The sequence below is a fragment of the Petaurus breviceps genome, unplaced genomic scaffold, assembly GCF_028583685.1.
Source record: "Petaurus breviceps papuanus isolate PSGF00001 unplaced genomic scaffold, PetGlider_PUasm1.0 189, whole genome shotgun sequence".
NCBI lineage: Eukaryota > Metazoa > Chordata > Mammalia > Diprotodontia > Petauridae > Petaurus > Petaurus breviceps.
Window position 1 is genome coordinate 1,791,581 of NW_027185809.1, and position 22,757 is coordinate 1,814,337.

Here is a 22,757-nt window from a genome sequence, read left to right on the forward strand (position 1 = left end):
AAGAGAAGAGAAGAGAAGAGAAGAGAAGAGAAGAGAAGAGAAGAGAAGAGAAGAGAAGAGACCATAGGGTCAGAGACCTAGAGCTGGAAGGGGCCTCAGAGGAAATCAAGTCCAACATTTCATTTTACAGATACAGAAACTGAAGTCCAGGAGGTAGTTAAAGTGATTTCCCAAGGTCACACAAGTAGTAAGCTTCAAAAGTGGGATTCAAAGCTTGGTTCTTTGACTCAAGATCTAATTTTTTCCGTGGTGCATATGGTTATATTCCAGCTTCATTTACTTATTTGTTGCTTTATTTATTAGGTTAAATAACTTACTGAAGATCACAGAGGCAGTAATCACCAGGTTACATCAATGATTCTTCCACAATGGACACACACTAGAAGGCCTTCTATATAATTAGCAAAATGACCACTGCATGATAAAGCAATGGAAGGATTATGGGAAGGGTGGAGCATGTGGTTCATATTGGAGAACAAATAATAATAATTACTAGCATTTATACAGTGCTTCATGTAGGCAAAGTATTTTTCAAGTATCTTATTTTATTCTCACAACAAACTGGGAGGTGGATAGTATATTATCCCTATTTTACAGATGAGGAAACTGAGGCAGACCAGGGTTAAGTGACTTGCCCAAGGGTCACACTGCTAGTAAGCGTCTATAGAAGGATTTGAACTCAGGTCATCTTAAGTCCAGTTCCAGTGTGCTATCTATCCTTTGTACCACCCACATCCAAACCTTGTAAAGGCAAAAAGACCTTTGATCACTTCAGTGATTTTTGTCTTCCCCTTGAATTCTAGGTGAGAAAGAACATCATCTTACCCTCTTGACCACTCTGTCCAGGATGGTGTAAGGAAGTTTCTACAAATCAACAATCTGGCATCCCTCTACAGAGGCAAATGCATGTCCCTGCCATCCCTTCCCTCCCCCCATCATTGCCTCTCAAGCGATGTAGCTAAATGATCATCTCCTCTCAAACTGAGTTGTTTCAGTGGTACCTTGAACCAACAGTGATGCTGAAAAGCTCATTGTCTACAGAACCGAACACTGGACAAAGGCTTCAGATGGGAGGTCAACATGGCCAGCTGAGCTGAAGTCCCTTGTGATACTGGGCACTGATCCAATTCTGTTCACTCTCAGCTGGGTAAAGAAACACCTCTTAGATTAAGGCAAGCACCCAGAGTTTCTCTAGATCCCTAGACATCTCCAGCCACACTTCTTGGGTGGGACGTATGGCTAGAAACTTGGAGAGGACCCCTCCAGATTTTGTCAGTACCATAGGAATAAGTTCATGCAGAGATCATGCTTCTCTGACAGCTGAGATTTTAATGAGATCTGGCCGTTAACTTTACCCTCCTCTGCCACTAACTCTCTTTATAGAAAGATGTGTCTGGGAGACTATGCCAAGCATTCTGACTCCATCTGAAGCTCTTGTGCTCCATTAAGCAGTCTCCTACCAAGCAGGCACTACCAACCAAGTCTAGCACCCTGGGGTTGTTCAAATTTCCTTTCCAAAGGGATTTACTGTTGAATTTGGAGAATAGATGTGAAAAAAAATGGGATACAGGAATAGATTCCAAGGCAGCTCTGAAGGTTCCTCTCAGATTCATGTTACTTATGGAAGAATTTGCCTCCACCCAGACACACAGTGAATAGCCAAAGTCAATACTATTTCCTGGTACTGAGCAATAGAATGGGGTATCTATATTAGTACTCAACAATGTAATACTAGACTTGTATTATATTGAAATAAGGTTCAGGAGACTTGATCTGACACATGTCTATCCAAGTCTGTATAGTGGAAAGCTAGTAGGCTTTAGAGTGCTGGATTTGGAGTCAGCAAGGCTTGGATTTGCATGAATATTGACAAGTCAGTCAAAATCTGTTTTCTCATCTCTCAATGGTGAGGGTGGTGGGGATGACACATGTGGTACCTACCTCACAAGGCTAATATATGGTTCAAATGAAATCATATATCTAAAGCAATTTATACACTTTTAAAAGGAGTTATGTAAATGTCAGTTACATTAGATGCCCTTGGAATTATTTTTTCCACTCAGAGAGTCTCTGACTCTTTATATAAGCCTGTTGTATAAAATACAAGCTGGTATGCCAGAATCTTCACCCAGGGATGGGAGGAGTCTGGCAGCATGCAGGCTCAAACTCAGCTTTCTTACCCTTGGATTTTGCTGCTAAACGGAGCACCTTAAATTGGACTACTATAGCACAGCTGAAAACTAATGAGAGAATGATTCTCAGTACAATTACATAGAAATAAGAATGAGAGACAGAGAGAGAGACAGAGAGATTGTCCACCATTTTCTTTAGAGCAAGTAAAAGTAAAACATTCTCTTAAAGCATTTAGGTGTACAGAGTTACTTCATAGAAGAATGCCTTAGGCAAAGGACAAAACTAAAGTGAACCTGAGTCAGACCAAATTCAAGGGGCAGGTGGAATTATTTAAGTGAATTTCTTTTTCTATGAGTATTACTTTTAGCAGGTACAGGGCTCTAACTTAAAAAGCAAGATACATTTTTTTAAAGTGCTTTTGAAATTTTGTTGTTTTTGTGAAATAGAGGATATGCCTGAAAATGTGTAATTTATTTTCCAGGGTATTTTTTTTTAGCAAACTTGGTGGAAAGATGCTTTTGTCTAAAAGATACAGCAAATAATAACTGGCATTTCTATAGCTCTTGAGACCAGAGACTTTACATACATCTCTGGAACCTAACAAGAACTTTGAGTATTATCTCCATTTGAGAAATAAGGAAACTGAGTCTGACAACAGTTGTGTGACTTGCCCAGATTCAGACTGCTAGTAAGTATCTGAGATTTAAATTAAATTCTTGAAAACACAACATCAAGCATTCTGTCCTCTATGTCATGTTCTTTCTTAGAAAATTTTCTGCGTAATGATATTCAATAGATCCTCAACGTTCTGATTGGCGGTGAGGGGGAATCAGTTTAAACTAGTAAAAATTATATCTAGGTTTTTAAAAATTAAACTTATGAAATTGCAGGTCATCCACTTGTGTTTTCCTGTGTACATGGCAAGATGCCATTCTTTTTTTCCTTTTTTCTTTTTTAGTTTATATTATTCATTTCCACAAGATTTTGAGTTACAAATTTTCTCCCCATTTTTCCCTACCCACCACCCTAAAAGAGCGATCCCACTGAATATTCCCTCCCCGAATCAGCTCCCTCCCATATCTTCCCTCACCAACCCCCTCCAACTTTCCAGTAGGGCACGGTGGATCTCTATGCCCCAGTGCCTGCGTATGTCATTTCCCAGTTACATGTAAAATAATAATAATATATATACATATATTTATTTAAACATTTGAATTTAAAACTTTGAATTCTAGATTCTTTCCCTTTCTCCCTCATCACCCACCCTCACTGGGAAGATAAGCAAATCAGTATAAGTTGTACATGTGTAGCTATGCAAAAATATTTCCATAGTGGATATATTGTGAAAGACTAACTATATTTCCCTCCAGCCTATCCCACCTCCCACTTGTTCTATTCTCTACTTTGATCCAGCCCCTTTTCAAAAGTGGGTGCTTTCAACTTTCCTCCCCCCAAGCCTGCCCTCCCTTTCATTATACTCCCTCTCTTTCCCTTCTACTCTACTCTCCTGTAGAGCGAGATACCCTATTTAGTGTGTATGTCATTCCCTCCTTAAGCCAAATTCAATGAGAATAAGGTTGACTTTTGCCTTTTGCCTTCCTGTTCTTCCCCTCCATTGTAACCATTTTCCCTTGCCTCTTCTATGAGATAGTTTACCCCATTCTGTCCCTCCCCATCTCCTCTCATTATATTCCTCTCTCACCTCTTAATTTCACCTTTTTTTAAGTATCATCCCTTCCTTTTCAACTGGTCCTGTGCCCTCTGTCTATGTATACCTGTGCACATACATACACACACTCACATATGTATTCATATGCCCATATACCCTCCTATATAGACATATATATGTATGTATACATACATATACATATATATACACATTTCTATTCCCTTCAACTCTTCTCATACTGAGAAAAGTTTCATCAGTTACAATTATTGTTTTTCCACGTAGGAATGTTAATAGTTCAACTTTGATAAGCTCCTTATGATTTCTTTTCCCTGTTTAGCTTCTCTTGCTTCTTGTATCTGAATGTCAGATTTTTCTATTCAACTCTGGTTTTTTCAGCAAGAATGCTTGAGGGGCGGCCAGGTAGCACAGCGAGTAAGAGCACCGGCTCCAGTGTTGAGAAGACCTGGAGATCGAATCCCGGGCTCAGACACTTAGCACCCACCCAGAAACACCTGGCCGTGTAACCTTGAGCAAGTTACTTAACCCCAATTGCTTAAAAAAAAAATTAAAAAAGAATGCTTGAAAATCCTCTATTCCTCCAAATGACCATATTTTCCCCTGAAACATGATACTCAGTTTTGCTGAGTAGGTGATTCTTGGTTTTAATCCCAGCTCCTTTGCCCTCCAGAATATCATATTCCAAGCTCTTTGGTCCCTCAATGTAGAAGCTACCAGGTCCTGAGTTATCCTGATTGTGTTTCCACAATATTCAAATTGTTTCTTCCTGGATGCTTGTAATATTCTCTCCTTGATCTGGGAGCTCCATAACCTGGCTATAATATTCCTAGGAGTTTTCTTTTTGGGATCTTTTTCAGGAGGTGATTGGTGGATTCTTTCAACCTCTATTTTGCCCTCTGGTTCTAAAACAAAGGGCAGGTTTCCTTGAGAATTTAATGAAGGTTGATTTCTAGGTTCTTTTTTTGATCATGGCTTTCAGGTAGTCCAATAATTTTTAAATTATCTCTCCTGGATCTATTTTCCAGGTCAGTGGTTTTTCCAGTGAGATATTTCACATTGCCTTCTATTTTTTCATTCGTTTGGATCTGTTTAATAGTATCTTGATTTCTCATAAAGTCACTAGCTTTCATTTGCTCCAATCTAATTCTGAAGGAATGATTCTCCTCAGTGAGCTTTTGAGATTCTTTTTCCATCTGGAAAATTCTGCTTTTTAAGGAATTCTTCTCCTCATTGCCTTTTTGAGCCTCTTTTGTCATTTGAGTTAGTCTATTTTTTAAGGTGTCATTTTCTTCAGTCAGGTTATTGACTCTCATTTCATAATTTTCTTGCATCATTCTCATTTCTCTTCTCAAATTTCCATCCACTTCTCTTATTTGGTTTTCAGAATCCTTCTTAAGGTCCCCTATGGCCTGTAACCAGCTCGTATTTTTCTTGGGAGCTTTTGTTGCAGGAGTTCTGACTTCACTGTCTTCCTCCTGTTCCAAGCTTTGATCCTTTTTGTCCCGAAAATAGGAGTGTAAAGTTGGATTGCTCTGTTTGATTTGCTTCCTTTGCTTGCTCATGTTGCCACTCAATTACTTGACTTTTGAGCCTTTTGCCACAATATAACTCTTCTACCAGAAATGGGATCTTTGTCCCAAATGCTGGGGTTTTCTCAACTGCTGGAGGTATTAGTTGGGTGCCCTCTCTGAAGCCTCCATATGCTCTGGCAAACTGTTAATGCACTCCAGGATCTCCACTCTAGACCTCAATCCAGATCCAATCAGGTTAAAGCAAGAGAGATTACCCCTCAGACTGGTCACTTGCTGTGATAGTAATAGCATTTAAAGATTCCCCTGTATTGGCTTGGTTTTTCAAATTGATTGTGTTAAAACCCAGAGCTTGTTAATCCCACCTGTGGGATGGACTTGTGGACTTGAAAAGAGAGAAACGAACTGGGAGGAGCTGGTGATGTAGATTTGGAGAGACAAGAGAGAGGCAGAAGAACTTTTTGGAAGCAGCACCTCATGGAGGCAGAAAGAGAGACTGAGAAGGATTGCTGGGGGCCACTTTGAATCGCCCTGGACTTTTGAGACACTTTGTCCTTAGAATCTATGAGTTGATAATTCTGGAAACCACCACATCTGCTGGTGATCTGAAGTCCCTCTAGCCGGGGCTGGGCAGGCTACCCTGAGGCTAAAACCTTGGCAGGGCTGGGCTCAGCTCCCAGCAGGCTGTGCTGGCTGCTTGCTGCTGGCCTGCTGGGCTGTCCTCAGTGGGAGGTTAGCTTTTCTGTGTCATTTTGTGGGTTCTGTAGCTCCAAAGTTTGTCTAGAGTCATTTTTTATATGAATTGGAGGCGGTGGGAGCTGGAGCTTTGCAGAAGTCCTGTTTCTACTCCGCCAACTTGACTTCACCCCCCAAGATGTCATTTTTTATTATGGATATTGTCTAGTATTCTCATGACTATTATTCAGATTATCTGCAATCCAGACAGCTTGTTCATCATTATATGTATCTTGGACAAATACTACAAATGGACAATGAGCTGGACATAGAATTAAAGAGGAAGAGGAGAATGGATGAATTTCCTTAGGAAATTGCAAAGCTCCTTTCATGAAGCTGACTTCTCCCAGAATCCAAGGTCCATCTTTTTAACAGCAATAATCTATTGCTGATTGTGTTTATGTACTAGTTTTAAAAGACTCCAATCTCCAGGAGAATTCATAGGGTCTTGCTCTAAAGCGAGAAGGCCCTTGGAAGTCATCAAATCTGATCCTCCTCATTTCATAGATGAAAAAATGGAGGCTTAGACATTTAAAGTGACTTATTCCTAATTCCAAACCTAGATTTCCATGACTCCAAATGCAGTGCCCCATCCTCTATACTAAACTGTCTAAATTAAAAATATCACTCAGAGGGCAATGGGGAGGGACATGCTGGGTATAAGCAAGCTACAAAACATAACAAATGGAGAACTGGAATCAAATATTTGTCACTAAGCATAATTAAATACCTATTATGTTCTAGGCACTGTGCTAAGTGCTGGGGATACAAAGAAAGCCCCCCCCCAAAAAAAGCCCCTATCAGAACCATAGTCCCTGTTATCAAGAAGCTCACATTCTAATGGGGAAAAAAGCATGCAAATAACTCTGTGTGTGTGTGTGTGTGTGTGTGTGTGTGTGTGTGTGTGTGTGTATATGATAGGTACAGTGGAGAAGGAAGGTCATATCAGAATGAAAACCTTAGGGAAGACTTCGAGGTGGGATGAGGGGAAGGAAAGGAGGGATTTGAGCTAAATCCTGAAGGAAGTTAGGAGACAGAGATAGAGGGAAGCTAGGAGGTAAACGTAGACATGGGGGAGAATCAGTAGAAAGGCATGAAATTAGGAGCTGGACTGTTGTGTGAGGAACAGTAAGTAGGACAGTGTAGGGGAAATAAAGTATAAGAATACTGGAAAGATAGAATTGGGAGCTATACTAGAAAATGCACAGATGTGCAACTCATGAATATTTGTAATATTCAAGCAGTGCTCTTTCTCACAAGAAATAGGTATACTAAATTAAATCTTCAATAAAATATTTAATTGATAATTGGAGAATAAACATAACTCTAATAAGTCTTCTATTTCCTGATAGGGACATGAGTAGACTACAGAAATAATACCAAAATATCTAGTACAACTACAGAAGTTTATGGGAGATAAACATATTTTTATATAGTAATATGTCTGCTAATAGATATAAACATATTTGAAATAGTATATAGGGAAAACATGCCCTAAAACTCGTATATTTGGGGGCTTGGAATAGGGAAGGAAAAGAGAGGCGATAAAGAAGACAAGTAAAGGACTGGGGAGTCAAGGACCCAACTAGGATTGTCTTAAAAAAAAAAAAGGAAAATGGAAGTTAAGTTACTTGAATTGTCAAGATGTTGATTTGGCCACAGTAATATGGGGACACTGAAAGCAGCGTGAGGAAAGGAGAAACCAAGAAATACTCACACAAGGGGAGGATAGAGAGGAGGGAAACATCGCCTGAGACCAGGAAGTGTGTTTATCTATCTTGAGTAACACATAGTCAAGATATGGTGAAAGACCAAAAACGTCATTTCCGTCTGCCATAGTAGACTAACCCAGGGGGAAAAAACCACAACTATTCTACACGAGGCTCAAATGCCCTAAACAGGTAAGTAAGCTGGTGCTGGAATGCAAGTAGCTGTATAATCACTTAAAACTGTATCTAAGGCAAATTCTTTTTTTTTTTTTTTTTGCTTTTTGGAGGGCAATTGGGATTAAGTGACTTGCCCAAGGTCACACAGCTAGTTCTTGTGATAAGTGTCTGAGGTCGGATTTGAACTCAGGTCCTCCTGACTCCAGGGCTGGTGCTCTATTCACTGCACCACCTAGCTGCCCCTAAGGCAAATTCTTTTTGGGGAGGAGGGAAAAGAAGGGGAGAGAGAGAGTAGCACTGTTCTGTACAGCTCCACAAAGGATGCAGTTACATCTGGAGGGGGCAGTCCATTTCCCAGAGATTCCCAAAGGGGTAAATGTATGCCTCACCTACCTCCAGGGGACCATGAGGCTAAGTACCAGAATGACAGATACTTCAGGGAGGAAGTATGCTCTCCTAGAAAGAATGTATTACCCTTTTGCCCATCTTGTAGGCAATCTGGGATAGAGCCCTATTCATCCTTTACTAGATTATGTTTCTGAACATGAAAAAAGGCTTTGGGGGAGATGAGGAATCTAGTCTTCCACAGAAGGAAGAAAAACTATATTTCTCATAATTGGGGTATGAGAAATATAGAAATATGGAGTGAGTGGGGAGGAGAGGAGGCATCTCTAAAAGAACACGTGATACGTGTGATGTTTTTTATAGAAGTATAAGAAAAAATTATCTGTAAAATAGCTTAAGGAGGGATAATGTAAGGAGAGATAACCAGACTCCTTGAAAACCATAATTAATAGTAAAATAAATGGATACCATGTTTCATGAAAGCATAAAATAAAACTACTTAGATCTTTTACAACAAGATGGTAAACAGAAAACAGAAACTCTACCTGTCACCTTGTATAAGAAATCCCAAATCAAAAATACCCAGGAATGTCACAGACCAAAATCCAGGACATCTGAGTCAAAAAAATTACTACAAGTGCCCAGAAAGATAAGATTCAAGTGCCAAGAAACCAGACAGATCACACAAGACTACACTGCAATTCCTAAAATTGTGGGAAAACATTAGGATATGAAATGCCAAAAGGTAAAAGAAAAAATGGCTTACAACAAAGAATTATACTGCAAATTCGTTTATCATTTTAAAGAGGAAAAAGGAAACATTTGTAGGATAGAATTTTAAAGAATCTCTGATTAAAAGACAAGAGCTGAGTAGAACCATTGCCTCTTTTGTTGCTGAAAGTATTTAGAAATACAAATTTTGCCTTGATAACTGCTTTGGCTATATAGTTTTGGTATTCTGTCTTATTTTTCTTTTGAATTTTATTATATATATATATATATTATATATATAATATATGCTATTTAAATATAATAATTTATTATCTGTCATTTTGTTTAATAAAATTCTTTTGTTTCTATGATTTCTTCTTTGATTCACATATATTCTTCAGGATGTTAATTTTCATTTGGGTTTGAGTCCTTTCTTCAAAGGCCATTATCGACTGTTAAGTAAAGGATATGTTTAATGTTTCTGCTTATCTGGATCTATTTTTATGCTCTAGTATAAATTTACATTTTTAGTATAAATTCATGGTCAATTTTTGTAAAGATGACATGCAATCTTAAAAAATATGTATGCAGACTTTGGGGAACCAAGATGGCAGAGAAAGCAGTAAATCATTGTAACTCTCTCATATTCACCTCCAAAAACCATAACATAGCATCCCAAAACAAATCCTGGAACATCAGAAACCGGCAAAAAGTCAGGGTGAAACAATCTTTTAGCACAGCTTGGAAGATCAACAGGAAAGGTCTGTCTCACTCAGATAAAAGTAGAGGATCGTGCAGGAAAGGAAGCATCTCAGTAAGCCCCATTTCAGCAAACTAGTGGGATATTCTTAGCCCCAGTGTGGTGGAACAGGTAAATGCCAACACCATGACCACCCATGTGCTTCACTGTAGCCAGGGGAATGAACAGAGTTAGGCTTGGAGAACCACTGTGTGCTTTAGCATAGCCCTGGCAAACAGGCTCCTGCCAGTGGTCAGACCTCTACATGCTTCCGCATAGCCTCACTAAACCAGGTAGATGCCAAGCTTCCTGAGTAAAGGACCCACATGTGCAAAAATGTTCATGGTAGCTCCTTTAGTGGTGGGAAAATATTGGGAATTGTGGGGATGTCCATCAATTGAGGAATGGCTGAACAAGTTGTGGTATATGAATGTAATGGGATACTATTATGCAATAAGAAATGATGAACAGTTATATTTCAGAAAAACCTGGAAAGACTTGTATGAACTGATGAAAAGTAAAATGAGCAGAACCAGGAAAACATTGTACATGTATCAGCAACACTGTGTGATGATCAACTATGACTGACACAGCTCTTCTCGGCAACACGATAATTCAAGACAAGTACAAAGGATTCGTGAAGGAAAATGCGGTCCACATCCAGATAAAGAACCAATGGACTCTGAATGCAGATGGAAGCATACTTTTTTCTATTTTATTATTTTTCATGGTTTTCCCCCCTTTTGATCTGTTTCTTCTTTCGCTACTATGACTAATATGGAAATACGTTTTACATGATAGCACATGTATGACCTATATCAAATTGCCTACCATTTACCGAAGGGAAGGAGGTAGAAGAATTTGGAACTCAAAATCTTGTAAAAATGAATGCTAAAAATTTTCTTGACTTATAATTGGGAAAAATAAAATACTATTGAAATAAAAAAAAGGAGTATGTGTGCATATTTCTTAAGTTCCTACTAAGCACTCATAAGATAATTAGCATATTTGACTTTTTAAAAATTCTTTCTTGTTTATCTGTTATATTTCTTTAATTCTGAAAGGGGTACACTGAAGTCTCTGACTCTTCTAGTTTTAATTTCTATGTCTCCCAGGAAAGAAGGAAACAAAAAAAGGAAAGAGAGGAAGGAAGGAAGAAAAGAGAGAGCTGAGTTGCCTGACTGGACCGTTCCAGTTGGGTTCCCAGTGGGGCAGCTCCTACTCCTACTCATAGAGGTTGCTGTTTATCCTTTGTTCTCGTAGAGGACCATGACATCAGGGAGGTGATGGCATGATATGCAAGTGAATTGGATTTAAGTGAGGGAGAGCTATGCAAAGTCACCAGCCTCACTTTATCCTCCAGTCATCTGGGTCCAGAGGCAAGATATAAATCAGGACAACTTAGAGATTGCCCTGGATGCAGTGGGAGACGTTGACCTTTCTTAAAAAGATCTAAGATCTTTAACTGGTCTCAGTTTGGATGAGGCCATGCTAATTCAGTGATTGAGGCTGGGTAAGAAATGAGGCAGAGAATGTCCTCTTTTACCTAGTTACAAAAACCAGTCTGGGACGGGAAGACCCAGGAGAGGAACAGTTGACAGGGAGAGAGTGGAGATAAATGAGGGAATGAGGATGAAGTGGTCACTCTGCTAGAGGACATAGGGTGGAATGAGATGCCTTGTTCATGCAGAAGGGCTGACCTTGGCAAGGAGAAGCACTACCTTCTCACGTGAGATAGCGTGAAAGAGGAAATAGTGGTCGAAGGCTCCTGGGTGATGTGGGATAAGAAGGATTATAGAAGAGAGGGCTCTCGTTGAATGGCCTCAGTTTTGTTTTTCAGTAAAACATGAATCAAGGCTTTTACCTGAGAGGGCCAAGGTGGAGGGCCATGAAAAGTTTGAGGAGGAATGAAAGGGTTTGAGAGAACTCCTGTGGTAAGATAGTGAAATAATTAGGGAGCTGTTAAAGGTCTGCCTACCAGCAGTGATAGCCTAGTTGAGGTTATGAACATAAATTTGCAGTGGACTCAGTCAGGATGGTTGCATGATTTTGTCTGCTTTCATTCAGTAGCACACGTACAGGAGCAAAGGCAGCAGATGGTGGGAGTGACAGGAAGGATACAGCAGCATATTAAAAAAAAGATCATACATGATAACCAAGTTGGATTTGTGAATTCGGGGTTGATTCAATATTAGGAAAACTATAAATATGATAGACCTTATTAATAACAAAAGCAATAAAATATATAATTATATCAATAGATACAGAAAAGCTTTTGACAAAATATAGTACTCTTTTATGTAAAAACAAAACAAAGCTAGAAAGCATAGAAATTAGTGAACCTTTCTTTAATACAATAAACAGTATCTATGAACAATATCATTTGTAACAGAGAAATACTTGAAGATTTTCTAATAAAATCAGGGTAAAGCAAGGTTGCCCATTGCCCCTATTATTGGATATAGTTCTAGAAATACTAGCTACAGCAGTAAGATAAGAGAAGCAATTAAGAGAAATAAATATGGACAAAGAAACAAAATAATCGCTTTTTGCAGGTGATATGATGGTTCGCTTATAGAATCCTAGAGGTCAACTAAGATTTAATAGAAACAATTAATAATTTCATCAAATGATCAGGATATGAAATAAACCTAAATAAATAATTAGCTTTCCTGTATATTAGAAAAATTATATGAAAACTCCATCCAGAATTATTACAGAATTGCATATTTGGGATTCACTTTATCAACACACACCAAAAAATGTCTTAAGGAAAGCTTAAATTGTAAAGAATGTATTTGCTCATGGTGGGATTGCTCAAGCTAACATAAGTGACAATACTACCCAAATTAAATTTTAGATTCAATGACTGAACAAATTATGAAAGTAATAAAATATCATTGTGATCAAAGAAATTATGAAAGGGTTAGATTCAGAGAAACATGGAAAGACATATTAACAGATACAGAATGAACATTGTAAAGGAAAATATCTTTGAAAGACTTTAAAAACCTTGACCAATTACATCCAGAAGACTGTTGATGTTTCCCTCCTCTTGGTGAGAGGTGATTAACTACAGTTGCTGAATGACATACACCTTTCAAGATAAGACCATTGCAATGTTTGTTGCAACACCGCATATTTATTTTGTTTGATTATACATTCACTGCAAAGGAGGACTCTCATTTAGGAGCAAGAACGGGGAGAGTTAAGGGAATAGCGATCGTGAGGGGAAAAAAAGGAATCAAAAGAGCATCATTGAAACATTTTTTAAAAATACAATGTCGTAGGGAACATTGTGAGAGGAACACAAACAGGCAGTACTGGAACTACCACACCAAATATAATGTATGTCTAAAAAAACCCCAAGCATCAAGTAGACGTCTCATGTACAATCCCTGTTTTCTGACCTTTATATATGGTAATCTTCGTATCTGATGATGATTTTCTAGCCTGTAATTAAAAACAAAGATTTGACAGCAGGATGGCTATTCCTCCCCTAGGTTCACAAATGGTGGTGTTCTTGGGGGCCCGGAAAAGGAGAGGGGTGAAATGACATCAACCTCCGAGAGGAAGAAATCTTACCCTAATGCTAAATTTGGGGCTTTCTTCCTTACTGAATAACAGAAAAGCAACTTCTTGCCCAGCAGTGAAGCCACTTACCATTTATGCCCACCCCTCTACATAATAGACAAGTATGCATGTTTAACAGTGTGATTGTTTCATGTGTGTGTTTTAAGTGAACATTGTACATTATGTAAAGAGCCCCAAGCAGCCACAGCACACACAGAAACCACTTTTGTCTCTTGTGCCCAAGGGAGCCTGATCTACTCAGACACATTCAAAACACTCAGACACACACAGAGTAATCCTAGGAAGAATTGTGGTGAGGTTCACCTTCTTTACCTGACTAGAACTTAGTTGTGCTTTTCAAAATCACTATTAAAAATTTTAATTTATGTAATAAAATGAGCATTTCCATAACATAGTACAATAAAAAAGATGATTGCACATGAGACTGCAGATCTACTGTGCACAATTTGCTATTCCTTTCAAACATACAACAAAATTATCATGTAAATTTCTTTTCTTCTCTCTCCCCCCTCCCTTTGCGTTCCCATTTTCTAGGACAACATCATGCTTTAAAAATGTTTATTGAATTTAATCACAAGTTTTTTCCACATCAAGAAAGAAAGACATACAATAGTGAACCAAATCTTACTTTTCAAAATCCAGACATTTCTTAAATGCCAACACTATACAAGACACCCTGCTAAGCACTGAGGATATGAAGACAGAAGCAAAACAGATTCTACCACTGAGGGTGCTTTCTATGGATTGTGGTTAAATTTAGGGAATTTAGAGTTAGTTTTGTCTTGCTTTGATTTTGTTTTTAATTCCTTAGATTAAATCAATGAATATAATCTTTCTCACCTAAGCAAGCTCATTGCTGATGATTAATCAGCATAATTAACAATGTTAATACTTAGTGTAAGACATGATTATATAATTTTAAGGCTTACAAACCAATTTACATATATTATCTCGTTGAATTATCATAACAACCTTGGGAGTTAGGCACTCCAGGTATCATGATTTCATTTAAAATGAGGAAGAATTTCTGAAAAACTATGTGACAAGCCCATGGTAACTCAGGCATACTCAGGTAACTAAAAGCATATTTTAACCTCATATGTTGGAGCCTGCTCCAATCAGCTCCTGAGAGATGATCATTAAATTTTCACTGTGAGCATTTACACCTTGGAAGTCACCAAGGGCTACACATCAGGGCTTCATCTATCGCTTTAATTGTATAAACTTAAGAAGGTTATGGAGAGAATGTTAATAATTCACTAAACTAAGAGGTGTGTCATGCATACATTTCTCTCCTGGAGCCAGTTGTTAAACATTTAACAGCACACTTCTGGTCTCTGTTCATTTATTTTACCAAGTGTCCACAAAACTTAACTTCAGAATTCGCTATTAGTGAATAATAAATATAAAGAATGCCAACCGGAAGAGGTGGTCAGAATCTTTTTGAACAACTTCCCAGAAAAACTAGATGGGGGCTATGATGGTTGGGGGAGAGAAAGAGAGACAGACAGATCCACAGGTATCCATATAATCCTAAGTTATTTTCCTTTGTGGAAAATTCACAGAAAAAGCAAATTAGAAAACAAAAAATTTAGAGCTAATGATAATAATGATTATAAAACTTTTTATGTGCTCCTACTGCAGTCAATTCCCTCCCTTGCCCACCCCCAACTCCAACTGCAACTAACCCCCTCCCCAAAGGGAAAGGCAGGACAATAAGAATTAGCTATTTCTTTAACATGTGAGTTCCCACAGAACTTCTCTGTTTTGTGAATTTAGTGCTTAAATTTATGCAAACTGGGCGCTTTCGAGAACTATTTATTATAAAAGCCCCCTGAGAGCTGTTCTTAGAAAGCAGGAAAGTATTTGTTTCTCAGACTGTTTGCTAGTTTGCTATTTGTTTGGGACTCAGTCGACAAGTCTTGTTGCTGTTCAGTTATGCCCAACTCTCTGTGATCCCAATTGTTGCTTTCTTGGCACAGATACAGGACTCGTCTGCCATTTCCTTCTCCAGCTCATTTTACAGTGGCGGAAACTGAGGCAAACAGGGGTAAGTGACTTGCCCAGGGCCACACAGCCAGTAAGTGTCTGAGGCTGGATTTGAGTCTTGCTGACTCCAGGCCAGGTACTCTATCTGGCACTTAGCTGCCCAAGTATTTATTAAGAGCTTGCTATGGGCCCAGCACTGTGCTAGGCCCTGAGAATACACTGACAATAGAGAAACCGTGCTTGACTTCCAAGGACATGTAAACAGCTGTATACAAAATAGATTCAAGCTGACTGGGGAGGGGAGGGGGGTTGAGAACCTTCGTCACTTTACCTTTCTCACTATGTTTCCTCATCTGGGGAATAAGAAAGTTATAATAGAGGCCCTTTGGAGGTTTAACTTTTGATTGAGTTTTCTCTTTGTTTATGATTTAGATTTTTTTTTTTAACATCAAATGGCTACCTCAGCAGATCTTGTTAGAAACCTTAGACTCATCTTTGAGCTTTTTTGTTGTTGTTTAGTAGTTGTTCAGTCATGTTCCATTCATTGTGATCTCATTTGGGGTTTTCTTGGCAAAGATACAGGAGTGGTTTGCCATTTCCTTTTTCAGCTCATTTTACAGATGAGGAAACTGAGGCAAATAGGGTTAAATGACTTGCCCAGGGTCACACAGCTAGTATCTGAGGTCACATTTGAACTCACATCTTCCTGACTCTAGGCCTGGCATAGGCTAGATGACTACCTGCTAAGCATGTTTTTGAGCAATGGCATTAAAGTCAAATACAAATGGCCACTTAACTATACACAGGGATCCCTGCAGGCCACAGATTGACTTAGAAAACCCCACATTAATACTATGTTTTATTATATTTTTGTTTTTATTAAATATTTCCCAATTATATTTTAATGTGGTTCACATGGCACTTGATGAAATGGGCCATGCAGGCCTCAGGTGATGTGTCTGACACCTCTGGTATAGAAGGTACTCTTGGTCAGGTCTGGATTGAAGCAGACAATCCACCTAACTCTTTGATTCTTTGTATGAGCAGAGTAGATAGAGAATCCTGACCTTTTATAACTTTGGAACTTGGAATGCATTTCTCCACCGAAGCAATTAACCAATTAGCATACAGGACAAGTTTTTTAGTGTTAACACATTTTTCGGACCTCCACATGATAGTAATGATGTTAGTATTACCCAGTGAGTAAGAAAATAAATGACAAAAAGCTTCTCTGGGTCCAGGGACCATGTAAAGTGAGTATATATTATGAATATATAAAAAAATAATGATATTTTTTTAAAAATGATATTCATTAACCAAGTACCACCTATACTGACTCGAATTAGCTGATTTATCGTGTACATGTCTTATCTCCACAATTAGTTTATCAGCTTCTTGAGTGCAGGGACAATGATTAATTTTATTTCTTATGACACCTAATGTAGTGTTTTGCATATAAAAAGCTCACAACAATTTGTCAATTAATTGAAGAACAGGATCAAAGAATTACATCAAAACTATTGGCCTCTTTAAGGCAATATGCGAGTTTTCCCAGGATACTTTAATTCCTTCAATATAAATCTTCTTCCATTGACAGCTGAGCTTCTAATTTATTTTCATTAGCCAAGAGTTTGGCTGATTCCCTGTGTGACCTTGGGCAAGTCATTTAACCTCCTGGGGTCTCACTTAATTCATTATAAAATGAGATGTCCTCTGAGGTGCCTTAAAGCTCTAAATCAATGATTCTAAGATTGTGAAAATGCCATGGACCTCATGTATTATAGACAGAATAGGCTATGGACAATGCATAGAAACACCCAAGGCACTCGGCCTTGGTAGAACCATTCATTCATTCCCTATTTTCAAAATGCTCTCTCCACACTGGGCAATGTTTTAAGGAAATGAGTCAGGCATAGTGTCTACCCACCAGAAGCTTAGAGGCTAGGAAAATGGGAAGAATGAAAAGTATACAAAAGTATACAGAGTATACAAAAACAAACATAAAGCAAAAGAGTGGCTCAAGAAAGGTCCAAGTGCTGTGTGTATTCAGTGTATTTCATGGTATATTGGACACACTAAAAAAAAAAAACCAGGAACAAAATACAACACAATAGAACACACAATCTGTTCAAACGAGCCTCCCACACCATATCACTCTGCCATCAGGGGGCATTGCAAAGAGCAAGTCTTCAGACATAAGAATGGGAAAGTCCACAAGCCAGAGGAGGAGGCATATATATGGTTCTCTCCTTAGGTACAGGGTGGGATGGGCATGAAGACGAGACCACAAAGGGAAAAGTGATGGGTACATGTGGTGCTGAATCGTGCTAGGCAAATCATATTCATCTGGGGTTCTTTCATTCCCTCAAAAACATCAGTATGATTCTACCATATAGTAATTCACATAGCTGTAACATAACTTAAAAATAGGCATCTTAAAGTATCTTGTCTCAGATCTAACTACAACTTCTCTGTCTCAGATTCAGACTCAGCAGCGATTCACTGTAAATGTCATCTCCTTTCTCTGCAAGGAGGGGGAAACAAGAATAAAACATCAGTGTCTACTCTCCCGTAAACTCTAGAATTGCTATCTTAATTCTTACAGTCCTGGAGAAACTTGCTACCTATGGGCTTTTCTTTTTAAAAAAGGAAAAAAAACAGACACAGAGACACACACAAAGAAGTTTATGGAATAAATTGGGGGTGGAAGGATAGGCGAATCTCAAAGGACTCAGCAGACATCAACATAATTGAAGCAACAGAAGAAAAGACAGCCTCATTTCAAAAAGTTATTGCAATGTCTTTGATCAAGGGAAAAAGCAAATCCATTCCCATCACTTTAGCTGAAACGGGCCTTCAATCTAGCTGTCTGCCCACCAGGGAAATCAAACATCACAGAATGAACAGCACATGGTAGTACTTAGCATGTCAAACCAAAGAGGCAGCTCTTAGCCAGCTTTTTTTTTGCCACCACCTGGGTCTGCCCCAAATTTTTCTGTCCTCACATTTAACATTTCAGTTTCTACCTAGTTTGAATAGCTGCTTTTCATAGCAAACCACTATCTGGTTAAGCTTTACCCACCAAAAGCAAAAGCAAACAAGCACATTATAGCAAAAGCTTTGTTACATGAGCTCAGAGGCCCTACTAGACCATAAGTTCATATCTTAAGTAAACTTTATATCTCCCCCAGTATAATGACCTGCACACTTAATATGGATCTGTTGATTTTGTTCTTCAGTCATTTCAGTTGTGTCTGACTCCATTTAGGGTTTTCTTGGCAAAGATACTAGAATGGTTGGCAATTTCCTTCTCTAGTTCATTTTACAGATGAGGAAACTGAGGCAAACAAAGTGAAATGGCTTGTCCAGGGTCACACGTCTAGTAAGTGTCTGAGATCTGATTTGAACTCAGGAAGATGAGTCTCTTCACTCTATCCACCGTACCACCTAGCTGCCCCATGTCATATCAACATAGAGCTCTAAACTATTTCCAAAAGTAATCCTTTTCCTCCCTGTCTATACCCATACTGCTGTGGATCCCTAACACTGTCATCTTACGATTTAGTTTAACGTCTGCAATGACACGTAATGAGACCACTGCCACGGGAAAGAAGGCACCTTTATGTTGCCTGATGCAATCCTGACCTCCTCAGGGCCTGAGGCATAATATCCTCCTAGCCATGAAGACTGAAAGGAAGGCTGTGTTAAAAAGGGACAGCCATAGGAAAAGAGACAGGGAGAGGCTGATTTTTCCCCAGTCCTCATTTAAACAGAAAAGTTGATGTTATGATTTTTCCTTCTTGTCATCTTCACCCCATGTGTCCCAAACTAAAAGAGAGAAAATTATTTAGGTCTTAAAATTTCCCAAGTAGTATAATGCTTTTGGAGATACTTATACAAAGTGCATCTGTATTTTATTTATTAATATCTTTTAACCCAGCTATAAAAACCCTTCCAAGGCCTATGCATCAAGAGAATGCCACATGATAAGTGCTTTCCAAATATTTGATCTTCATTTGATCATTTGACCCCCACAACAACCCTGGGAGGTAGGTGCTATTATCATCTTCATTTTACAGTTGAGGAAAGCAAGGTGAACAGAGGTGAAGTGATTTGCTCAAGGTCACACAACAGGAAAGAATCTGTGTCCAGATTTGAATTTAGGTCTTCTTAACTTCATCTCTGGGGCTCTGTCCTCTTCATCACCAATCTGTCTCTCAAAGAGAGAGGACAAGTTCTGATATGTAACAAGAATTTGTTCATTCATTTCCGTTATGTCCAACTCTTCATAACCCCATTTTGAGTTTTCTTGGTAAAGATACTGGAGTGGTTTGCCATTTCCCTCTCCAGCTCACTTTACATATGAGGAAAGTGAGGCAAACAGGGTTAAGTGACTTTCCCAGGGTCACACAGTTAGGAACTATCTGAAGCTGGGCTTGAATTTAGTTCTTTCTGACTCCAAAGCCTGGTGCTCTAATCCACTGCACTACGTAGCTGCCCTAACAAGACTATATCAATTCTTTTTATAGTAGCCAAAAATTAGAAGTTAAAGTAGTATCCTCCTTCTGGGGAATGTCTAAACAAATTGTGCTATATGAACCTAATGAAATATTATGCCATAAAAATGAGAAAATGGACAGTTTCAGAGGATACTGAAAAAATCTCTGAACTGATGCAGAATAAACTAAGCATATCTATATCTATCTATCTATATAATGATCTACATGAAGATAACAACAGAGGAAAATAACTTTGAAGGACTTTAGAGTTCTGATCAGCATGATAGTAAGTCATGAGTCCAAAAGAATGAAAGTGAAACATTTCCTGCCAAGAAAGTGACTGTCAATGTGGGAATTTATTTTGCTGAAATATGCATAGAAGTATTAAGGACTCAGTTCATTTTAAAAATTGCTGCATGGGGGACACAGAAAGGCCAGTTTAAAAGTGAAAGGTTAAACTAGAGGGACTTTTAGGTCCCTCTCTACTTGAAATATGCACAAAAAAAAGGGAGAAAATTTCCCACAACCTAATTATGCTCCTCCCCCCAAGTTTTTTTTAAGTTTCATTGCTGCCTTTTTTTCATACTGCAAGCATTTCCCAGTACCTCCTCTCATACACATAAAACTGTTCTTTGTCACAGAAAAAGAAATCAACAAGATTAACCAACACCAACTATCACGAATAAGAGGGTATGCAGCATTCAGCTCTCGTAGTCATCTACCCCTCTACAGAGCAGAACAAGGAGTTTTCCATTTTAAGTTCCCTAGCATCAGTAATAAATCATTATCTTGAATCAGAGTTTTTGCTGCCTTTGCAACCTTATGTTATTGCAGTCATTTATATAGTTATACTGGTTCTGCTTTCACTGCTTTATATCTGTTCACAATAGTCTTCCGTGGGTTTTTTCCTGAAAGACATTTTACCCCAGAAGTGAGAAGATACATAGCCAATTAAAATAAAGATTCTATTTTCCCCCTAAAAATATTAGTTTGGGAAATCTGTCTTTGAATTGAAAGATACCAGTTTATCAATATGATGATAGTAACATGAAAAACTCTCTCTAACTGCCCTTCTCTTCAGTGCAATTCCAGAGCCTCAACTTGAGTTAAAAGTGTGTCCGCATAGTAAGGAGAATATAGCATTAGTTAAGGCTCAGAGAACAGGACATAAATTGGTAGAGATCTATACATGTGATCCTGAGCCAGCCCTCTTCTAACCTGTAGGGGAAATCCAACAGCCTCAGTGGTTCAAAACTTAGAATATTACCTCTGACCTGGCGATGCTTAGAATATTTCTCCTTCAATATCTTAGATTCATTAGTCTCTTTCTTAAAAAAAAAATTATTGACAGTTTCTGTTAATCACCAAAATTCTTCCAGTACTCTTCTCTTTTCCCACTACTGTATCATAAAACAAATATTTTTAAAGCATAAAAAGAGGAAAAAATGAGTAAAAACTGATAAATACTTTGAAAAAAAAGTCTGAAAACATAGTCAAAATATAGCCAAAAAATACTACCTAAAGTAGTCGGTAGGAAGACTCTGGATGATCATTTAGCACAACCTATTTATTTTACCAGCCAAGAAACTAAGACCCAGAAAGAAATGCCTTACCTAAGACAATATGACTAATTAGTAAAAGAAAAAAAAGACAAGGCTCAGATCTCTGGATTCAAACCTTTTTTTCAACTCTACTATACCCTGCTATCTTACTGAATTCAATAACCTCCTTGGCGGAGCCCAGAAATGGAATCCTGTAGTCCAATCAGACTACCTAATATAGTATACTCTTTTATTGGGGTAATCAATTTATTTTTACTAAAACTTCAAATATTTTATCATTCTATACTTGATACCCTTAAACACGAACATTTTCATATACAAAGAAGAGAAAATGAAGATTATATATGAAAGTGCAATTTGGTTTTGCTCATCTCATTGAGTTCATCCAAATCTTCCTAGGTTTTTCTGAATCCTTTTTTTTTTGGTCATTTCTTTTCTTTTTTTAATTATTATTATTTTTTTTTTTGCTTTTTGGAGGGGAGAAAGTAGGGTAATTGGGGTTAAGTGACTTGCCCAACGTCAAACAGCTAGTAAGTGTTAAGTGTCTGAAGCCGGATTTGAATTCAGGTCCTCCTGACTTTAGGGCTGGTGCTCTATTCACTGTGCCACCTAGGCACCCCAGTCATTTCTTATAGTGCAAAAATAGTTCATACATTCATTTACCATAATTGGTTAGGCAATATCCCAATTAACGGACATCTCCTTAGTTTTTAATTCTTTGCTATTGAATATTAGTTCTTTGCTTTGGATATTTTTCCACATATTGATCCTTTCCTCTTTTATTTCTTTGGGGTATAGATCTAGCAGTAGTATTAGTAAGTAAAAAAGTATTCAGAGTTTAGTAGTTTGGGGGTCATAGTTCCAAATTGCTTAAAGAATGGTTTAATTAACCCACAACTCTACCAATATTGCATTATTGTGCATGAACACTAGCACCTGTTGTTTTCCTTGCCTTTGTCAGTCTGATTGGGATGAGCTGGAACTTCAGAGTTGTTCTAATTGGATGTCACCCTTAGTGAATTAGAGTAGTCTTTCAAGATGGTTGTTAAAAGCTTGGTTTTCTTTTGAGAACTGCTTGTTCATTTCATTTGACCCTCTATCTATGGGATAATGGCACTTTTATTTACTTAAATCAGTTATCTTTGTATTTTGCATATCACACTTTTATCAGAGAAATTTGTTACAAACACTTTTCCCCCAGTTAACGAATTCTTTTCTAATTTTAGGAGCAGTGATTTTTTTGGTAAAAGCTTTTCAGTTTTACGTAAATAAAAATCGCCTATTTTATTATGACTTATGATCCCTTCTATCCCTTGGAGGGTAGAGAAGTCTTCCCCATCCATAATTG

At 38.1% G+C, this 22,757-nt stretch overlaps 1 protein-coding gene across 5 annotated transcripts in view; it reads right to left on the reverse strand.

Annotated features, from left to right (window-relative positions):
- The window catches only part of SMOC1 (SPARC related modular calcium binding 1), a 226,191-nt gene that overhangs the window by 95,148 nt on the left and 108,286 nt on the right, over positions 1 to 22,757 (reverse strand). The gene's annotated exons all lie outside the window — the stretch shown is intronic.